Below are 21710 nucleotides of genomic sequence, written 5' to 3'. Positions count from 1 at the left end.
TGTTTGGTATTAAATTGTTCTTTCTTCTAAACCACTATTTTTGATTAGATGATCTCTCCCCTGAGAAAAAACACTTAGGGCCAGATTTTTAAAAAGCTATTATGCTTCTGCTTAATTTAAATGCATAACAGCAGGCAACTCAGCCTAATTCTCTACTTGAGCACACAATCTCCTGATTTATACACACAAGTGGAATGGCTTTTGCAGATGCATATTTTGCCCCTTGTATTATCTTTCTGGTATTTTAATAACTTACCTTTACTTATGATTTTCTCAATTTAGACTTTAATTACACAAACAATCATTTAGTGCACAGACTGCATTGTCCGATTCCTTCTAGTTGCTTTAAAAAGTTCATTGGACTCTTTTCATCCCAAGTCACTTTGTGGTGCACAAGCTCTGGGCCAGTCCTACGTTTGAGAGAGAAACCTGGGTCTTGTTGCAAGTCACAGGGGGTGGAAAGAGCAGAGGGTTTAACTCCACACATCATTAACTCATCCCAAACAGCCAGAGGGAACACTGAATCTCACAGTAAGACGACTTTTATCACTGATATATCTTCTTGCAATTTCCACGCTGAACTCTCCATAGGTTCCTTTGATTTATGAGGTCATTTATCTGTTGACAATTGATTGAATTAACTACTCTAGAAAAGCATCTCTGTCCCAGAGCACAGAAGGGGGGTTTAAGCCTTTTTTTGTTAGCTCTAGTTGAAACAAGTGGTTGGACATGCAACTTACTTCTATATGATGGTTAAATTTCAAAGCATTACAGAGATAAAGAACTTTCTTTAGAAGATTCAAAAGACATGAAGATCTTCTTGATCTATGAGTAGTGTTTTTATGCACAGAAGAGAATAGCAAGTTGTAGGATATGACATTAGATCATATTTCCTAAGCATATCATTACTGCTGATTATAATTTACACTGAAATGCAGCTTGGCAAGCATGATTTTCCACATTTCCACCTGATCATGCAGTTCTTCCCAAAAGGATACTAGAAAGTTAGACTCCTATGAATGAGCTTGTCACCTAAGGAATGTATAAACATACAGAAAAGCATGGAATGGACACTCATGCTGCAGACTCAGCGATGCACAAGCCCCAAAGGCACAGATAAAAACTCTGCCAGGCTGCGATTGTGTAACTCGGGTAAAGACAATTCCTAACACTGTGAGCAAGTAGGGGAATGCCAAAGGGGATGTCCTGATGCAAACAAACTTGTGGACAGCTTCATGTAAGTTGACTCATAGGGCTTACGACCCTAACTGGGTGCTGGGAAAGAGGACTCAAAAGGAATGGTTTTAGAGGTGAGAGTAGGAAGTACAAACTTTGCACCCAAGCAGCTACATCTGTGCACGGACTACCACCAGCGTGGTTTAGGTAACCACTGATTATGCAACCAAGGCTAAGGGCTACTCTGGTCTTTCCTAGAAGGACACTGCTCAGTTAAGAGTCTTCACTATGTTTTCAGTAATGTATGGACTGGATAATAAAAGTAGCTTTATCTAGGAATCACCCTTGTTCACAGCAGGATCCCCACTGGTGGAACAATAAGAGCTCTGTTTCCTTGAGACTCAGAAACTTACTCTTTAACAAGATTTGATCTTGCAGATTCTTAATTGTCATGGTGTTACTGCTTCTTTATGCCTTTAAACTCATTAGAATCTTAACACTCACATTCTTTTATTTCATCTGTTTCTGTAAAATTATGCAGCTTTTCTTCCATGCAATACTGTTTTTTTTCTTTTGAGATTAATTGTAGTTCACCATTAAAATTTTCAGTGCAACTTTTTCTTTAGAAACATTTCTTTGGAATATCATCTTTATTTTATATTGTTTTGTTTGAGTTTGTTTGTTGTTTTTTTTTTTTTTGTTTGGCTTTGTTGGGTTTGTTCCTCACTTGCCAAGGCCAAACCCCTGCTGGCAGAGTTTCTATCAATTTCAGTCGGAGTTCTCACGTTATTAGAAGCTTCAGCAGAAAGTTTTATGATTTCACCCAGAGCTTCTCCTGACACATCACTATTTCCAGATTTGAGTCCAGTCCAAAGTGTGCATCACAAGTTAGAGTTAAAACCCAGTTAATTTAAAAAATGCTCTGTAACAGCAAAATCATTGGAATAAAAGTGGTAAAAAATATCCCCCCTCCCCCCCCAGGTTAAATACTGATGTAACTTAAACCACTATTTAAAGAATGCTATTGTCTGCGTTTCTTATTTGGCCTGACTGTATGACACATCAGTAACAGCATTACTTTCTGCTCACAGCATCTAATCACAGTACAAAGTTGTTTCTCAGTAATGCATAATAGTTTTTCTAAGCTGAAAATGAAATGTAGTGTTTATCTCCCTACAATGTTTAAAGTAAATAAAAATGAAGCACGCTATTGGGATTACACCATATGAGACGGCTGGAAATGCTGGCGTGATTTGACACATAACAGCTCACTTTGCTGGTATTAGCAGGCCATGAAATCATATAAAAAATAGTAGAAGAAAAAATATTGAGTTTCAGAATTAAAATGCACTTTTTGGTTTTCCTCAAAAAGAAACTTTCTTTTCTGCATTTTGCTCCACACCACTTTTAGGGTTGTTAAGAAGGAGCCTTTTCACAAACTGCTCTAATTAATCAGTAAAGTAATGAAACCCTTTTGCAGACCAACCCTAACCAAAGTAAATATTCATGGCAGTTAGCTGATTCCTAACTACTGACTTCCTCTGCTTCCACCTGTGCCACCCACTGTTCAGCCTCTATCAGACAGCTCAACCAGTGAAGTTTCACAGCAGCTCCAGACACAATTTAGCTCCATCACATGACCACATTGTGATCTTACTGAAGTCGGACAGTTGTCAGACTTTGTTCCCTTTTGCAGCCTGTGCTGTTTAAGAAATAAAAAAAAATACTATATCATCCTTCACTTTAGACTGTCCTACAACATGGGAGCCAAGAAACAAGGAGAATAAATAATGATGGAAACTTTCCCAAGTGAAAACAATACAGTTAATTATCAACAGTCTGCTGAAATCACTACAGCTGAAAACATGTTTTCCTTCCAATGAACGCTCTGTTCATTTGAAGGGACTTAAATTTCCCTGGCTCTCATGTACCTTCTCCCTGCTGAGGCTTATAGTCAAGATCTGACCTGCAAAATCCCCATGTAGGTCTTATGAAATTATGGTTCTAGTCCCTAATGCTTTTAGGATGGACATAGAAGTTCATAAGGTGACCTCATTTTGTGGTATTAAGATATCTCACCCACATACACCGACTTTTTTTTTTTTTTCACAGGCTATTGTAGTGTTTTCTGTGCAAATGATTCAAGCTTTCTAAATGTGACAAAAGTCTGTTGTTTTACAGGTCAGAGTGTAAAAAGTTCCGGGAGGTGCAGAGACCTGCAGTCAGAGAAAACATATAGGTTTCACTAGCTGAACTGAGCTTGGCCATACCTGTCAGCTGAGGGCACATCCAGAAGAATGCCTGATTGTTGAAGAATCTTGTTTGGACAGACAATCATTTCCCATCTGCACCCACCAAAGGCTCCAGCCAGTGTCTTCTCAGCCTGAGTTGCCGCTTCACAAGTAGCCACCAATAACAAAGAAAACCAATCCAGAATATTTCTGTAGAATAAAATGGAAATAGCTCTTAAAAAAAGAAATTGCATTCTCTCTTGTGCCAGAGACATTTCATCAATGTTTTGTGAAAGCACACAAAGTAATTTGGTTTGAAGAGCACCACATTAGTACATCTTGGCTTTCAAACATACATTTTCCCAAAACGATAATTTTTATGTATGCAGATACTTCAAAGGGAAAGATTAGAAGAAACAACACTTCTTATTCCTCCTCTATTTTATCTATCATCAGGATGGTAATCTTTAATACTGGATGCAGCTTCCACTTCAGTCAGCACTGGGCAAATGAGTATTATCTGCTGAGTAACACCATTATTTCATTAGCAGGTCCTCTTTGTTTGAAAGCTCCTGATCCAGGCACTGCTCCTGCTGTCATCGTTTAGTCCCAGCTGACAACTAAGTACCACACAATTGCTTGCTCAGTCCCCTCCCCAGGAGGATGGGGTGAAGAGAATTGGAAAAGTGAGAAAACTCACACTTTGAGATAAAAACAGTTTAATAATGGAAATGAAACACAGTAATAATAGTAATTAAAAGGGAAACAACAGAGAAATGAAACTCAAGACAGACAAGTAATGCCAATGAAAACAATTGCTCATCACCAATTAAAAAGAATGGCTGGACTTAAGCAGTATTGAGGCATAGAAAAAAATCACTTCTGTGTTCTGCTAGTAAGTGACAAGCCAACTTTCATGCAGATGCACATGTAACTGTTAAAAAAAAATATAGAAGAGCAACATGCTGGCACAGACCTCCTTTGGAGAGGTCACAAACCACTCCCCTTTCCAGCAGGTGAAAAGTTGTGCCAAAAAAAAGGGGGCTTAGCATCTGCAAAATCCCTAATGGTCATGGTGAATATATAAGCATCTGTTTTCATGCACCAGATAATTGGGTCCTTGGGAAGCAAACTAAAAAGAGTAAAAAAAAAGTCTCTAAAATTCAGATTTTGTTTTAAGCCAGCAATTTTTTTATATAAGAGCACTGACTGAGTACACTTTTTTTTGCCAGCAATTATTTTATATAAGAGCACTGACTGAGTACAGATGCAATTGCAGTTGTCCTGTCAAGCAACCATCCATGTTTCTTGGGTCCTATTCCTCTCTAATGGGCATCATTTCCCAGAGATCATGGTGCCAGAGCACTAGCACTTTTTGCTGTAATCTCTTTTTTTCCCTCCATCTCTTCTTTCTCTCTGCATCTACTGCATTCTGTGTGAACACCTAAAAATATGTGTGACTTGGCAGATCTACGCTGAGGCTCCTCACACATCAGCAATCTGCCTAAGGCATCGTGTCCAAAAGCTGAACATCATTATAAGTTATCCAACTAGCTGATAAAATGTTACTTCATTTTTGTTTCTATGCATTGATTTCCCCCTTGATGTGACAGCCCAATCTCCCACTCACTCACTGTCAGCCACTGTTTTCCATTTGATGCTGACATACAGTCTTTTCAATACAGACCTTCCTTAGCATTTAATACACACTTGTTATGGCTTTGGCATGCTGAAATTGCTCAGGAAAACTTTATTTCTTTAGTTTAAAAATAGCTCAAAATATTTCTTTACTGTTTCAGGTAATCATTTCCCTGTGGAGAATGGCTTTGTGCAATCCCGTGTATGTATACTGTATCACACAAACAAATATGCTCTGCATATATACATAATGCCTTTTAGGTCTACAAAGCCAAAACCCTCAGTGACCACATGCAGTCTGCAGTCGTTGTGATGTCCTGAGCACCCGTCACCAGTCTGTAGGCAGTTGCTCACAGTATGCAGCTTCATCCTTGATGTCTCCAAATTTCCCTAGCCACCCTAGCTGAAAAGATGCTTTCCTTCCACAGCTAAACAACCCAGCAAGCTTAAGGCATGCATTTTTTGCTAGGTTTCAAGCAGGCAGACCAGGAGGTACTGCAAGTCACTTGCAGGTAACTGCATCTCAAAAGAAGACGACCATTCGTAGAGTGAACATGGTGTATTTGTTTGATTGGATGCTTCAGTTCTTTGCAGAAAAGTGGGAATGTAAAAGGTGCTGACATTTTGATTGCCAAGGCTGACTGTGCTCTCTGCTTTGAAAAGTTGGTTTGATATGCTACAGTGCTACACCTCAACTTTCCAGTGATTGGTTTTCCATCAGTGACTGATGTCCCTTCCTTGAGCTTTGTATCTGGTAAAGCTTTTGAGATGTTTTTCCTTTCTACACTCCAGTTGTCCCAGTCCAATCATTCTCTAAATGGTTAAGCTGTCCTGACTCTTTGTACAAGGTAAAGGGTATGCGCATCCAAAGATGAAATTCAGCTTGGCTGCTGCGGTCAGTAGTCTAGCACTGGGAAAGCATCAGCAGCACATGCTGTCTGTGAAAAAAAACCCACAACATTCTTAAGATGGAGCAGGTACTTCCACAGCCAGTGCCCATCCTGACACATCTAAAAAGCCCTCTTTTCTGGGGATAAACATTGAATCAGTGTAAGATTGTTAATTATTTTATGTTCTGTGTTCTAAACTTGCTGTAACATTCAGAAATCTTTCTCAAGGGGTTAAGTAAAATGAACTTCTCCTCGTAATCTCATAATACATGCTTTAGGTAAGTGCTGATCACTCTCATCTCCTTAAGGGCCACTTATCACATTCCAACAATAACTCCTACACCTTCCCTTCAAAATAGGGACAGATGAAACAATGGAGTTATGGCAGATGGTGTTGTGGGGAATAGATAATAAGTATGTCTAGAAGCAATGGTTAAGGTAACTTTCAGATCTGGAAAGAGCCTTACTGAGAGTCAAGTTACAAACCGTGTCCATTAAATGATGACTTGCCCCAACAACAGCATTTTTCACCATCCCTATGAGATTGCTGACATAATTTTAGGCTGATTATTGGAAAATATGGATGAGTATCCAAGATTTGCTCTTTAATGTTTTGGGGTTTACAGGGTTTTGGGTGGTGGTGGTTTCTGTTGTGTTGGTTATGAGGGGTTTTGTTATCGTTATTGTTTGGGTTTTCTTGTGTTTAGGAGGATTTTGTTGTTGTTGTTTTTGTTGGGTTTTTGTTGCTGGTGATGGTTCTGTTTGGGTTTTTGGGGGGGTTTGGTGTTGTTGGTTTTTTAAGGTTCCAGAATGACTTAGCACTTTGGAAGTACTTGGTCAAAGAAAAAAAAAAAAAAAACAACTAACCCTAGGCTAACTTCCCTGGTACAGACCTTTTTGAATGTTTAAGAGAGCTGTATTGGACAGTTGGAATTTTGCATATGTGAGTGTGTGAGCATTGCACAACACCTTCTCTGCAGTTTCCAAATGATGTAACTTGCTCAGTATTTCTCTGGCTGCCTGTAGCTACAAGTTGTCAGGAGAGATGAAAAAGCAACAGTAAGGCAAACAGCAAAGTCAAATCCAAGAGCAGTAACCTGCTGCTACTGGTTTTCACTGACACAAAAACAAGCAAAGATGAGCACTGTGGCCAGTCTATCAAGATATATATATATATATGTCTTTATAGATGGTGGGCAAGACAAGCAGAGAGCCCTCTGAAAAGTCTTGCAGTCTGGGCCTGATCTTTACTTTAATCCAAACAGTATGAGCTATGTGGCATTTGGCATTGTAGAAAAATCCAAGGTTTTACAGGATTTTTCACAAGGGTATGCTTTCTGTACAGAGACATAGGGTGAACAAGAGTTCCTGTCACTGCTGCTGGCAATAAAGTCCAGCAAAGGATGTGCCTGAGAGAAAAAGAGATTTCTATCATGGTCCTCTCAGCCTAGGGAAAATTGCATTTTAAGTCTGAAACAAAGGACTGAAAATCAGATTGGAAAAGAGCTGATATTCATAACTGTGAACAGATTTCCAAAGAGCTCCATGTATATGGGCTGAGACCTTCTGAATTTCTGACCACAAAACCAAATGCACAACTTATTTTTTTTTCCAAGCTCTGACGCCTCAAGCCATGCTACAGCCTATATTAAAATATCATTTTAATATTTCAAGCTTTTCTCAGTGCCAAGCTATTAAATGTGTAGACCGATTTCCTTAGAGCAAAATCCTTCCCCCAAAACCCAGACAGAACATCAATCAAAATAGTTAATTACTAACTAAAAAAAATCCCAGTAATTGACTACATGGATTTTAATTTTATGAGATAACGTTATCCTTATGAAAGCTCTCCAAGCTGAGGTTGGAGAACAATGGCTCCCTAAACACAAAAGTAGTTTCCAAATCACAGCAGATATGTTAAGGTTAAATTTGACCTCACTTGCTCTAATAAAAATTCAGGTTATGCTCATAAAAACAAGTGATAACCAAATGAGTGACAAGAGGAGGAAAGTCTTTTTGAGGGGAATTTTCTAAAAGCAACAGCTAAAACTGTCTTGGCACTTTTCTCATAAATGATCTCTAGGAGATAAACAGTCTATCAGACTGCTAGCTACAAAATATCACTTAAAAGCATCTGGAAAGTGATTACTACACAGAATTCTTGCATATTCTTCCTTCTCTGCCCAGCAACACTTGCTCTCAAAGTGGGAACAGTGACAATCCAAGACCTTCATGCAGAGTGATAGATATTCTCACAAAGAACAGAAGTGTCATTGACACGATTTTTTTTCTAGAGGCCCTGCATTTACAAAAGAATCACCAGGAGGCACTTTTAAAACTATTATTAAGGCTCAGAGTTGCGGCGGAACGCTTTAATGTGTAACAAACTAAAGCCTGAATTGCCAGTGCTGAAAGCCCAAAGGCTAATTAAAAGGGTTCACCAGGTTCTTGCTGCAGAGGAACACCTATCTCAGCTCCTCTGCATGCAGGTTACCCACTCATGAATGCAATCCTGTTTTTGCTTGGGCACACAGCATAACGTTAGCACCAGAGGAGAAAGGACCTGGAAGAGCAATGCTGAGCTTTGCATGCCATATTCATTGCCTACAGCATCTGCGCTGACTACTCCATGAGTCTGTACAACATTCCAAAGCTAAGAGGAAACTGACATAATGCAGCTAAATAAAGACTGCTCTTTGAAAACTCAAAAGTGGGACAGACAAACCGTGGCACTTCCACACCAAATGGAGTAGTATGGGCATTACAGCAGTTACTGCAGGATGTGGAGTGATGCTAGACAGGCTTAGCTGCAGCTGCTGAGCATTGGCAGGCAGATTTTCCCCTAACATAGAACTCATTTTCATCTCTATCTATGCATCTCATTCAGTGTCACCTTCCATTTCTCACAGATATTATTTTAGAAGTGTTTAAAGATGAATATTTTTTGCCCAGGTAACCATAAGGTAAGCTAAGGAAATTTCTAATAAGTCTCCCCTCAAAATGTCCCCATAAATTACCTAGTGGCTAGGTAAGGTGCAATTACTCTTGCTAAAGCAGCCTAGTGTTTCATTATTGCTAGTTGCAGCATGAGGTAACTTCAAAAGTTAGAAGTTGCTTATCCCCACTTGGTTATGCTCTTTAGTTCAGCATGGGATTTTATTGTTTCTTTAATAATTTGACATACATCCATGAGGTAAAAATAGCAAACTGATGTGCATCTATCAGCAGTCTTCCTTAGAGAAAACTGCACATATCAAACATTTGAATCTCATACAGCAATACTCCAAGTTTGCACCCTGTCTTCTGTTGTGGTACTAATTTGGCCTGGTTTAGATTTTCTTTCCCTTTTACTGCAAACAAACTACTGGAGCATGAGCATATTTTACTAGACAGGTGGCCCTTCTCTCTGTTTAGTGCAGCAGATTCCAAAAACCTGGAAAAAAAGCTTGGTAGATACTTAGAGTGCTGCCTGCACTGTGTAGAAAGCTTTGGAGTACTGTGTAAGATGTATTTTAGACCTGAAAGTTTGCCTCTGGAATCTTTAACCAAGTCTTTATGTAATAAAGGTAGTATGTAACAAGCAATTAATGCTCAGTGCTGATGTGATTGACATGTAGAGATGTTCTCTGAACTGGACAGATTTTACAGCTGGAAGCTCACAGTAATAAAATTTATACTTTTGCTTCATGTTAGCAGCAACCGAAATGACGTGGGAGTAATAAGTGGCAGGTTTAATTACAGATCAGTTACTTAATTAAAATAGCTGTTAACTTAAACTGGAAGGAGAACTCTTTCTTTTGGCTACTCATCAGAAGTGCTCCCCACGTAAGGGGAGAAGCAGCAGTTCCAATCAAAAGATTGAATGATGCACAGGAGAAAATTAACATGAGGAAATGCAAAGGAGATTCTGCTTATAGCTGGTACCACAAATGGACTGTGTAGAAAAAGACTGACAAGAATATTTTAAACTCCCCAAGAAAGTTTAAGCAAAAGCAGAACACCATGGACAAACAGTTGAAGCTTTGTCATGACTCTTCTAGCTCACTATGCCATCCTAGTGGTTTCATAGGCAATGTGGATCTCTACTCCACAGCACTGTTGTCCTTTATGACCAAGCTATATATTTTAGGTAATAAAGCAGGCAGTAGTTCCTGTTTGCTGGCCATTACAGAGTATTTACAGAGCTCCATACAAAAGTTGCCTACACATGTACAAGCTGGGCATAGACACTTGCTCAGAGAAGAGACTGGATGCAGAGAGACACCCCACTGATGTCTGAGTGCTTCAGCTTTGGCAGAATACACGAATAGAAACTTGTCGAGTTTTTGATGAAAAAAACATACTTAGGAAAAGGTTGAGAAAAAATGCTAATGAAATCCCATTGAAGCTAGTTAAGACCTACCAAAAATATGTAGTAAAGGTAATTTTTGGACCAGATGATTTCAAAACAACAGTATCTAACAAGTTTCTTATTTAAGATGACATAGCAAACCACTGGTTTAAAGATCTTTTATTTCCTCACTTTTCTGGTCAGGCAAAATTGTGGCAAGCCTGTAACTTCTTTCCACCTGCATTACTGGCTATGTTATATCCTATCAAACAAGAATCCTGCTTACACAGTACCTTTGCTCAAAATGTGGTGCTCCAGCTCCCACATCTACTCAGAAAAAAACTAAAAGCTACTGTATGTTTTGCTGTAAATTAGAATATATTAAAAAATCCTTTTCATTTGTTTTCACAACTACATCACATTTATGTTGAGAGGCAATACACATTTCAGAGTGGTCAAGACTCTACCACACTGGGTTGATCACCAACCATGTTTTCCCATTTGCTGCAAAAGCCTTGGGCTCTGAAAGTGGAAGCTGAGATCTTACAGAGAAAATCTCCGCTCACTGCCCAACAAGGATGTGTTTCCAGATTCATGTGGCACCTGGAGCAAAGGAGCAAAGATTTCATGAAGGAAACAACAGTGATTATAGAACAAGGCTATCAGAGGATAATCACCATGTGCCAGCTCAGTGAGGAATGTGCATTTTAGGAAATAAAAGGACATAGTTATTCACATAACTGCTCATACACACAACTACATTCCACTAAACTTAATCACATATAAACTACAGTTGAGTGCTCCAACCATTTTCAAATAGGACAGAGGTTGTGGGAATATGAAGGAGTAACTGAATTACCCAAAAGCAGCAACTGGCAGGGGTGAGCCTCCAATCAAACAGAGGGATTAGACAGTCAGGAGAACAGTAGCATAGCAAAGGAAAACAAAACTAAAGGAAACTGAGATGAAATAAGACTCCCTGATTGATTTGCATTGAAGATGAGTTACTTAGTTATCACTGCAGCTGTAAATGAAAGCCATGTCAAAGGAGTGTTACTTCTAAAGGGAAACAAATTAAGTGTGTTTTCTTCCTTGCTTTCTATAGAGAGTGTGTCTGACTTCAGAAAGTCACTGCAGCAAAAGCTGAAAAAAGAGAACAAGTAAAGCAAAATGTCCTGCACAGGGAAAAGCAACCTAGTGTCATGCATTTAGAAATGAATTCACAGCAGGGCTACAGCTGGAGTCATACACTTCTCACACCTAAGGGCGTAGCAAGATTTCTACAGATGAGGATTTCCAACAGAAATGAGCAAACTTGGCATCTCAAAGTCCAGACTATCAGCAAGTGCTGAACCTTCTCCTTTCACAGCAAACCTGCCCTGGAGAACTGCAAGGTTCAGCCTAAAGGTGTGCCATGTGCATAAGAGACTAACTCTGAAATCACAGCAGGCTCTGCTGGTTAGAAGAGCAGAGATCAAAATGAGACGAGCTTCTAGTGCTCTGCAGTGTCTTCTGGACCAGCACCGTGGAAAGATTCCCATCTCTCATAACCTTGACCTGTTCTTTACACCAGTTCTGCACCAAAGCACTCTGGCAGCATTCCTCCTTTTGTCACTGCTGCTTCAGATTTTTTCTTAAATGAAGCCAGACACTTCGAGATCATGAGATCAACTTACAAAACACATTGTACACACACAAATGATCTGAAAACTATGCTGGTCTTGGTGCAGATTAGACTTCTTACGGCTGCAAGTGAAAGCCCAGTTGATGTGGTATGCAGGGAGTCCTCTCTCTGGTAGAAAAGATGTTTCAAACCCAGAACTACAAGATAATGGACTTCAAAGCTGTGGGGTTTATGCACAGGAAACCTGTCACTGGTGCAGGACTGAAACCTGCTTATCTTGGCCTCTCACATGGTGTAATTTGACAGGGCCTGTAGCACATCTAAAGGGAAGGAGATGGAAATGCATCTAACTGCATTGAATTTATTTATTTACTTAGGTATTTTTTAAATAGTGGCAGAAGTTACTCTTTTCAGCTCATGAGCAGTCTCTGTACAAGTGGATTATTACATAGGGCATGGCAGGTAGTAGAAAGTAGAATCCCTTACGAGGCCTGCCCATGCTGGTCAGAAAGATATTTGTAAGTTCAAGAAATCATTATACTCCTGAGAGTCCTTAGGTAGGAAATGAGTTTATCATTCGCTAGTAAATGATTTTGACCTTTCTGGCAAAGGTTAGAGGACAAAGATATATTAACTGGAGTAATTTAAATCAAGTGTGAAGTAACAAGGAGTTACATGGCCTCGGGGAAAGGTTTGAAATCTTAGTTGCTGAAGATGTTTCAGCATTTGGTGGAGTTTTACTGTCATAAATTTCTGAGGTTTACCTAGATAGGACTGGAACAATTTAAAGCTCTTAAGAAAGTATATTGCCTACTTCATCTGTCACCTGATACCTATACCACAACACTGCACCAATCTGCCAGGGTTATGTTGTCAGCTCTAATGCGGATCACCTTTGTGGTCACAGAGACAGAACTCCATCTCCATGAGTGTAACTGTAATTGAGTTTATGCTGGGCTAACACAGCAGTATCCAATTAAGGACTCAAGTCCTAAAATGGTTGAAGTATATCACATAGAAATAGGTTAATGGATTCCTCAATTTCCCCTTGTAATATAAGACTTGTTTCAACAAGCAGAAGCTTCTATGATGGCCTCCTGTCACCTGCATGTCCCACTTGCACATGCAGCCCACGAGCAACAGCCAGTTTCAAAACCAATTTGTGCTTCTAGACTAGGATAAGGCAGCTGAAGCACAGCTGAGAGCCTTGTTCAGGTGTGCACCCTGCCCTGTGTACCCCCCCACTACCTCCTAGTCAAAGCCCCAAGGAGCCTAGCACAAAGCTGCCTTTGCAGGGAAGTGTCTGCTGTAAACACTTTTGACTGCATCATACTGCCAGTGGTGAGCAGTTCTCAAGAAATGCTGCTGAACCATGATGGATGTTTCCCAATGTCACGTTTACTTTCTCCTCCACTAAAATCAGTCATATGAAGACAGTGCCATGCAATGCAAAGATGAATAACTCACAAGAGGGTTACTCTCATAACAATTCACATAAATCAAAGAGGCATCCTTGATATGGTAACACACTGCCCCAAGGGATCCCTCCCCAGCAACTCGTGAGCCCATATCTCACAATCTTACACCTTTCCAAGGAGATCCCTTTGCACAGCAGCATCTGAATGTGTCAGGTTTGCAGTCACCAAAGAAGAGTGCTGCTAGTGCCCAACACAAGCACCAGCTCGGAGATCTCTTACCTGCTCCTGAGATTCTCATTGAATTCCATGAAGGTGACATACTCAGCATTGATAGTGAATTACCTATGACTAGAAGAATAGCATCTACAAAATGTAGGCCAAGATGAGATCTTGGGTAACCTCATCTGTTAACTTTGGTAATTAATTTTTGTCAAAGCGTGTGGGATTTTGTTGGGTTTGTTTGCTTGTTTGGGGTTTGTTTTGTTAGTTGGTGGGTTCATCTTGTTGGTATTTTTTTTTAGCATGCATGTGTGCATGTTTCTTGGGGGGGTTGTTTTGGGTTTTTGAGTTTGTTTTGGTTGTGGTGTTTGTTTAGGTTGTTTTTTTTTTCCAAATGCCTCTATAAATGAAAAAATTCCCTCACTACAAACCTTTCCCAAGACCCAGCTTCCCCATTTCTCCCACTATGCTTCTACTCCCAAATAATTCTGGGTGCAGTAGGAAAGATATGCAAATGGTCTTCTGCCTGACTTCTCGAATATTTAAAGATATCACTGCTCAAATGATCACAAGTTTGCTTCCTGGTTTTATCATGTCATGGCTCCACCCATTATTGTGCTGTGATATAAAACTACAACTTCTAACAGAAAAACACTTCATCGTAACACTGAAGATAAGGTCTTACTGAAGCAATATTTAAGATTGTTACCTTAAGCAGGATATCATTCCTTTGTCAAATCTGAAATGGAAAGCAAAAATCTCTCTTGTGGTCAGATGCCTTGAACTTTGCCAACTCTCCATGTGCTATCCAGATTACTGCTCTTACATCAGGCATGTCAGATGAACACATGTGGTCCTCTACTCTCTGAAACATAACAAAAACCAGTTTACCTCATATCAGTTTCATATCAGCTATCAAAGCTAATCCAGGACTTGCTCTACTTTCTGCCACTAAATTAATGTTATGGGGGAAAAATACCATCAAAGAGATACAAATATCATTACTGGAAACAACCAGTTAAGAAGTTAGCCCAGTATCACATACTGATAATGTTTGAAATCATTGCACAGAAAATCTGTGTGTTTAGTCTTGCTGTTACAGTTTGAGAGCGTTATCTAGAAATAGGAAAGGCACAAACAGAAGCTTGAGAATACAATGATTCAACTCACCCAAAATGTCAGCTAGCCAAGCTAGGGAGACAGTTCTTCCTAATGCTGAGAAAAGCAATCCCAGGGAAGGAGATTATGAGCTGCTATTTTGAAAGTGTCCTTAAAGTTCTCCTTAAAAGTGTCCTTTAAAAGTTCTCCCATAGTTTTCAGCTAAATTATTTTCTTTTCAGGACATATTCACAAAATGGAAAAAATCTAATAAACACCTTCTAGCCAACACAAAGACATTATGTGGAAACCCCAGATATTCATTCTCTGCTCAGCTCACCACAGGGATTTGAGAAAAGTATCCTCTTTTTTTTTCTGGAAAGTGCTTTTGCTATGAAACAAGAGTGTGTCCTGAGGCTGTGCTGTGCAAGTCACTGAGCACATCCTCCTGGTGAGCATGAAATGTCTCTAGAGAAGCCCCTGGAAGGGAATAATTTTGGGCCTCTGCTCCACAGCTCAGAGAAGCAAAAAAAAAAAAAAAAGCTTCAAGGTCTCTCTTCCAAGACAGCAGGAAAGGCTCAGCCTCTCTGCCTGGAGCATATCCAGTTTGCAACAGAGGCTAACAGCTGCTGAGGTGGCAATGGAAAGAGTCTCCTTGGCCTGATTAGAGCATCTACTTAACAAGTGGGACACTGAGGCATCAGTTCTGCTCTCATAATTTTTTTAATTCTTTACACAAACTGGAAGAGTACTAATAAAAGACTGAGAACTACCCCGCAGCTTCTACCATGGTGGCTTGAACACTGGCTGCTGAGGTGCTTTTAGGTGCAATTTTGTCACATCCTCAGAAAAAGCCATCGCTCCAATGTATGGTGTCTGAAAGGGGTTATCACACTGACACCCACCTCTCTCCCTCTCAGCTCTGTACAAATCCAGCTCTCCAATTCCTTTGCTCCTCTGGTGTTAAAAATATGTTAAAAAGCAGATTTTTTTTTTCTAAGTCAAGGGTTTAACTCAAATTACATTTCCAATGTGTTTTGTATCTTAATGAAAAATATTTGCTAAAATTCAGGCAAAACAAACTTTTTCTTTCCAAATATAAAAAAGGTTCACACAGCAATAACTCATACTTCCTGAGACTGTGGAGGACAAGGAGGAAAAGAAAAATGCTCTAATAATAGTAACAATATTTACAGTTTAAAACAACTTTTCCATCTCAGTGTTATTCGTGTTTTCCCTCAGAGAGTGAAACTGGTGCACCAGTCACTAACTCAAACTGAAGCTCACAGAAGGCAAACATGAGTCAAACACCATAGATCATGTTGCCTTTAACACTGCTTAGCAGTGTTCAATTTTTTTTGTGGTTGAATATGTGTTGAAGCACAAACTACACTGTTTTAAGATAGCATCATCACTCTTTTGATAGTTCACAGGTTGAAAGAAAAAAAAAAAAAACCTTTTTTTTTTTTCGGTGACAAAGTAACTTCCTCATAACCATGTGTTAAATCACAGTTTTAGTCTAAAGAAAACTTTAGGCTGCATTCAATGAAACATCAAGAGGAATTAGAAGATAAGGTTTTCAAGAAGTGCTGCAAGATCTTGCCAAATATTCCTCTCTCCTAGTCTATTTGAAAACTCAGCATTTTAAAGGGATGCTTACCATTCCTCTAGTCACCTAAAAATTGAGGCAAATGGTCTTTTGAAAACTGTGCCCGAATTTTACCAAGGCCCATTTTAGTTCACTTTTAATATGTTAAGATATTTTTGTCTAAATATCATCAGTAGTATCTTTTCCTCATGATCTCTGCAGCCGCTACAATAATCACAACCACCGTAACAGCTTCGCCTTCTCCCAAAGACCACCATGAACCCGTTACTCATCCACATGTTCTTCCTTAAATAGTTGCCTTAATGCAATGAATGATTCCCTTGGCCCTTGCAGGAATCTGATGAAAGACAAGCCCTAATAACACTTTTTTAAATACAAGAGAGTTTGGAAGTCATGCAGTTTAGATACAGCACAAAAGACGACAAAGCTAACAACCTACAAGAAACGACGAGTGCTGCAATTTGGAACACACCTTCTTTCCTTCCCAAGTAACAGCATCGGTCTGTCTGGCCCTCACTTCTGAACGGCCACCTGGATGCAAGCCCATGATTCGCTTACTGGTTTGGTAGTAATTACCCTGAAACTTGCTGACAATTACTGTGCCGGCAGCTCGATGCGGCTCACAATCAAAAAGAGCTGAACTGCCCTCTCCTGGGAGCACTGCAATCAGCAGGGCAGCCTATCAGGCGAATGCATCATTAGCAGGTGGAGAAAGCTGTTGAAATGGGAAATGAACTCATGAGGCAGCCTCCTGCAGATGGACTGCCCAGCTTCTCAGTTTACAGTTCACTACAGTTTGACTTCGTGTTTTGGATTGAACTTAAAAAGCCTTTTTTTCTACCACCTTCAGAAATAGGTCTTTTTGCATCAATTTCTTCACAGGTTTACAATGATAGGAACCTACGTGTATTTCAGACTAGATCAATAAGGTAAAAATGAAGTGAATTCTGTGTCAGGACAAGAGATAATGGAGAAGTTTAATAAGGTTGACAAAGTGCAGCCTGAACAGGTAACTGGTACTGTATACAGCAGAAGCTTGTTGGCATTCAGGCTCTTTCCAAATCGCTCAAAAGAGTCCCGGGTATGAGTGATGAGGGAAAGTAAACCAGCCTTCAGGTATAACCCAAAGCACAGTGAAAACTTGAGCTCATCATAACCAAAAATACTTTTCATTGTTACTTGTTCATATGCTATCAGACTTGAAGCAAAAGACCTGTAGTTGGGGGAAAAATCAGTGACACTGTCATCCAATTTCAGACAGCTTGCCCACTGTTCTCTGAGAAACACTGGCACTGAAGAAAGTGAGGAGTTCACTTACAAAGGCTGCAGAATAGATAGATAGGAGGGGTGTGTGCTTTTTTTCATTTGGTGGTTTGTTTTTTAACGCTTTCAAAGTAATTCTAGCTACAAGAAGCTGGAATTGCCAGGAACATCTCTCCACTAAGTTGTCCACAGAAATCAGAAGATGGGTAATTTCTGCAGTTTAAAGCAGAACCCACCAGGAATAAGATGGGTATACACTTCAAAGTTTTTAAAATATACATATACATATTTAAATTTGCTACTATAGCCTCAGATTTGTTTCTTCAGAGGATTGTTTTGTTTTAAAAACAAAGTTACGTTTCTCCAATAGCTTGTCCTTTTTCTGCAGGCACTTGGGATAAGGATGATCAGGTGAGTCACTTCATGACTATTCCTGCATCCATACGGCACATACAGAAAACACTAGAATTAATGTATCTTTGCATATTTTGAGTAAGCCCTCCCTTCAAACTGCTGCTACTGTTCTCTTAACACAATAATCCTGATAAATTACTCTTTCCTTCAATGCTCCATAAGCAAGGAACATAGAGGCTCAGTGTTTCTACATTAAGACTCATTATTCTGGCTCATTGCAAAGAAAACACCATATTTTTAAACACTTTTCCCTCAACAACAGATGCTTCTCTACATTTTAGAAGCTTCAGATGCCATTTTTAAGTAAGGAAGAAAAAAAAGTAACCAAGTAAGCCATCACTTGTAATTATTTTTCTTTTCATATATATTTATTTATTTATTTCTGACTACTTATTGCTCCCATGTAAATTCAGAACATATTGCCAGTCATTTCCTCACTCTAGCTACTTCTGGACCTCCAGTCTGCCTGAGGTCTTTGACAGGGTTCTTGATGAGATAAACACACAACTGGTTGAGTATTTTGCACGTAATTGGATACAATAGCTGGATTCTCAGTTTTAAGCCAGGCACTCTGCTGAATGCAACTCAGCTAAGCGGTTGCCACCTGCCGAGGCTCTCTTGAACTTCCAGTGTAAGACTTTCTCATCTTCATTTGATACCATTTATTTTCTGGAGATCATCTGTTTCTTTTACTGTGGTTTGATCATAAGCAGACTTTGGATACATGGACTGATTTGGAAGAAAAATAGCATATTCTACTCCTCATATTTAATTTGTGGGTATTATTTTTCTTAAGAAATACCTGTAAGCCATGGGAGGTAGTCCCATACATACCACATCAATAATCTGACCTCCTTTCCATGACCATCAGCTTTGCAGAAATAGATCACACTAACAGGACCAAGGGGTAGTTTACAACTGCCTCCTCAAATATTCTCTTGTGTCTTCCCCATGTGGACATCCTCACCTAAATGGCCAGTGTAGTTCAGTACTGTAGCTTACTCTCACAAGAAGGCGAAGAGAAACAAAAAGGCACAGATCTGGCAATATGACCTAGAAAGTAGAATTAGAAATGGCAGAAGAATCTGGAGACCTTGAAGCCTTAAAAAAAAGAAAATTATCTTATCCTGCCTGTCAGTGGTAGACGTTTTCTTTAACACTGCATGCAACATTGAGTGGAAGCACCCATCAATCAAGGACAGTCTGGGCTGCCACATGTGCACCTTCACATGGTGCTGATATTGCTACACTAAAGGACTGGAAAGGGTGACATTTCACATGCAAGTTTGTGTGTTCTGCTGCCACACAAGTTCAGCTTTTGTGAACACGTACGTCCACTGACTCCTCTCCTTCCTTCCCTTGAGAATACCAGAGCCCAAACCAGTAAGTCTTCTGACCTGGCACAGAACAGTCCCTGTGCCCCTGAAGCGCTGCGTGCTCTGGACAGTGAAGAACAGAGCAGAGAGCTTCTCCATCATGCCAAGTGGCATGCCACAAGGGGAGATCACATCTCATCACTCCCTCTGTTACCTGAAAATCTGTACTAGTATCAACAGCCCCTGAGCTTCAACAGGAAGACCCAGGTCATCTTGGAAGAAGCTGCATCACATCCTGCCCTACTGTTATCAGTTGTCTGCCTTAAACTTCCCACCACAGTGCCACTCCTGTGAAACATGGTAGTGTTTACCTGGTGCATCAGCCCTTTCTTTCTGTCACCTGATGATAATTTACATCTGACAGATCTGCACCATTTCCATCAGTGTTGCTTTACCTATGCCCCAGATAAGGGATTTTTGTTTCCCTCAAGACAGGCAGGATCCTTTGATCTCTGTTTTAATAAGAACCTGTGTATGAAGTGATCTGGAAAATGCTGAGTCTTAAATATCAGCTCCACACTCTGAGCAAGAACCAGTCACAGCCTCAGCCAAATTAACCAAAAGCCAGCATGCTCTTTGGTTCTACATTGCAGGGAGTGTAAGAGAAGCCATTTCTGCCACTTTGGCTAACTCAGGTTGAAAGAAGTAATACTACACTCTTCTGAGCTCATGACATCTGAGCTTGGAGCGGATGTCAAAACAAACATTTAAATACAAGGTAAAATTCATGTCATAGTAGAGCAGCAACACACACCCCCTACCCCCCCACCCCCAGCTGATGAATTGCAAGAGTTGTAACTTAGATACAAGAAAGATTAAAGGATTCACATCTGAATGATAAGGGAGAAATAACTGAAAGTATTTGGCACAGCTTGAATGAATTTTATTTTGGAGTCATTCAGAATTTAGACTTTGGATTAATTCCTTACTGAGACAAATAAAGAGTTTGCTGGCACAATAATCTCCTACCCCAACAAATGAAACAGTTTAATTTGATTTAATATCCCCAATGGTGTAATGAATAATATTCTTTCTGGATCTGTATTTCTATTGACAATGATTGTGCTATTGCTGTGCTTGCCACACTCATATGGCAGACATTTTGCATAGGATGCTGCAAGAGAGTAGCTTAGAAGAATCAAAGATATCACCATTCTGCTACTGAGCTGCCCAGACTTGCCCGTCCAAATACCAAGCTGTGGAAAATACTATTTGATACAGGGTTTGAATCAAGATAAAGATAAGAGAGAAAGAATGGTCTAGGAGTTGGAGGAGGAAGGTGAGAGAAGGCAATCCCCTTTATGTGCCTGAGCACATTAAAAGCAATAGTGGGCAAAATCTGCTTTGCAAAAGGAAGCAACTAAAAACTGACTAAACCTGAAGTTTGCATCCAGTGGGGAGAGAAAGGACCTCTAGACTCACCAGAGAGTTTGAACACTCTGGGCCAGAACAGTTCCTGGAGCAGCCCCACAACAGGAATTTATTCCAGAGACTAACTCAGTTTCCAATTTTAATTTTCATACAGCACAACAAATATCCTTTTATCCATCCCTCTGTGTACCCCAACTCCAGAAACAACCAACATTCAGCAGAAGCCACTGCAAGTGCTCCCTGCTGGTTGCACTTGATTTTGCTTTGTTTTTTAAACACAGACTCTTTATTTTAAGCCTAATAATTTCAGAACTGTAGGGTTTCAGATCTTGGCTACCTGGGCATACTGCTAGCTCATATTCAGCTGGATGAAAGAGCTCTTTCTATATGCTCTTGTTCTGAGCAGAACTAGAGGTCGCTGTGCTAGAGCACTGGATGAGCACTGCTGCTGTTCTAACATTATTTCACAAACTCATGTCTATCTTTTGGACTTGCATGTGTCATGGTAGGCCTGACGGGCTAGAAATAGGCTTATACTTGTACTGGCTTGCCCAGGCATGTTTTTCTCCTGTAGTAAACAAGGTACACATGCTTAGCTTGTGCCTGCCTTATGCAAGGCCTATGCTTTTGCCAAATTTGGGTAATGCAAGCCTATGGCTTTACTTAATATGGTCAAGCTTGGCTACCTGCCATTCTGATTGGCCCATTAGTCTTGGCTCAAGTTGATAAAAAGAGATACACAGGTAAATAACGTGCTCTGATGTTCTGTTCATGCCTGCTGTTGCCTACTACCATTGTTTACTGCCTTATTGTTTGCCTGGAGACTCCAGCGTCACAAGTTTACCAGGGACAGGCTCTAAATTCCTCCATGTGATCGTCCTCCATAGCCAGCATGACATCGTGCTAAGACTGCACACCACAAGACATTCTGCCTACACCTGAAAGTCTCCTGCCAAGACAGGAAGTCCTGGAGATACACAGATCATCCAGAGGAGCCAGGAGACAAGGTCAGAGATTGCCTCTCTCCTTCATAACAACATGGGCACTGACTAT

The 21710-nt window shown here is 40.1% G+C and overlaps 1 long non-coding RNA gene across 9 annotated transcripts in view; it reads right to left on the bottom strand.

Annotated features, from left to right (window-relative positions):
• LOC135182430 (uncharacterized) overlaps positions 1-21710 on the bottom strand; it is an 87870-nt gene that overhangs the window by 29598 nt on the left and 36562 nt on the right. For 4 of the 9 annotated variants that reach the window (XR_010305205.1, XR_010305202.1, XR_010305203.1 and 1 more), the window contains 4 exons: positions 14236-14391; positions 10733-10868; positions 3447-3617; positions 257-618 (listed from right to left, as the gene is read on the bottom strand). This is a non-coding gene — a long non-coding RNA (uncharacterized LOC135182430). The remainder of the gene's footprint in view (positions 1-256; positions 619-3446; positions 3618-10732; positions 10869-14235; positions 14392-21710) is intronic. The other 5 variants (XR_010305210.1, XR_010305209.1, XR_010305208.1 and 2 more) reach the window with 2 other exon arrangements.

Source organism: Pogoniulus pusillus, chromosome 16 (assembly GCF_015220805.1).
Source record: "Pogoniulus pusillus isolate bPogPus1 chromosome 16, bPogPus1.pri, whole genome shotgun sequence".
Lineage (NCBI taxonomy): Eukaryota > Metazoa > Chordata > Aves > Piciformes > Lybiidae > Pogoniulus > Pogoniulus pusillus.
The sequence above is the reverse complement of the archived record's forward strand: the minus strand, read 5'-3'. Positions and strand labels throughout refer to the sequence as shown.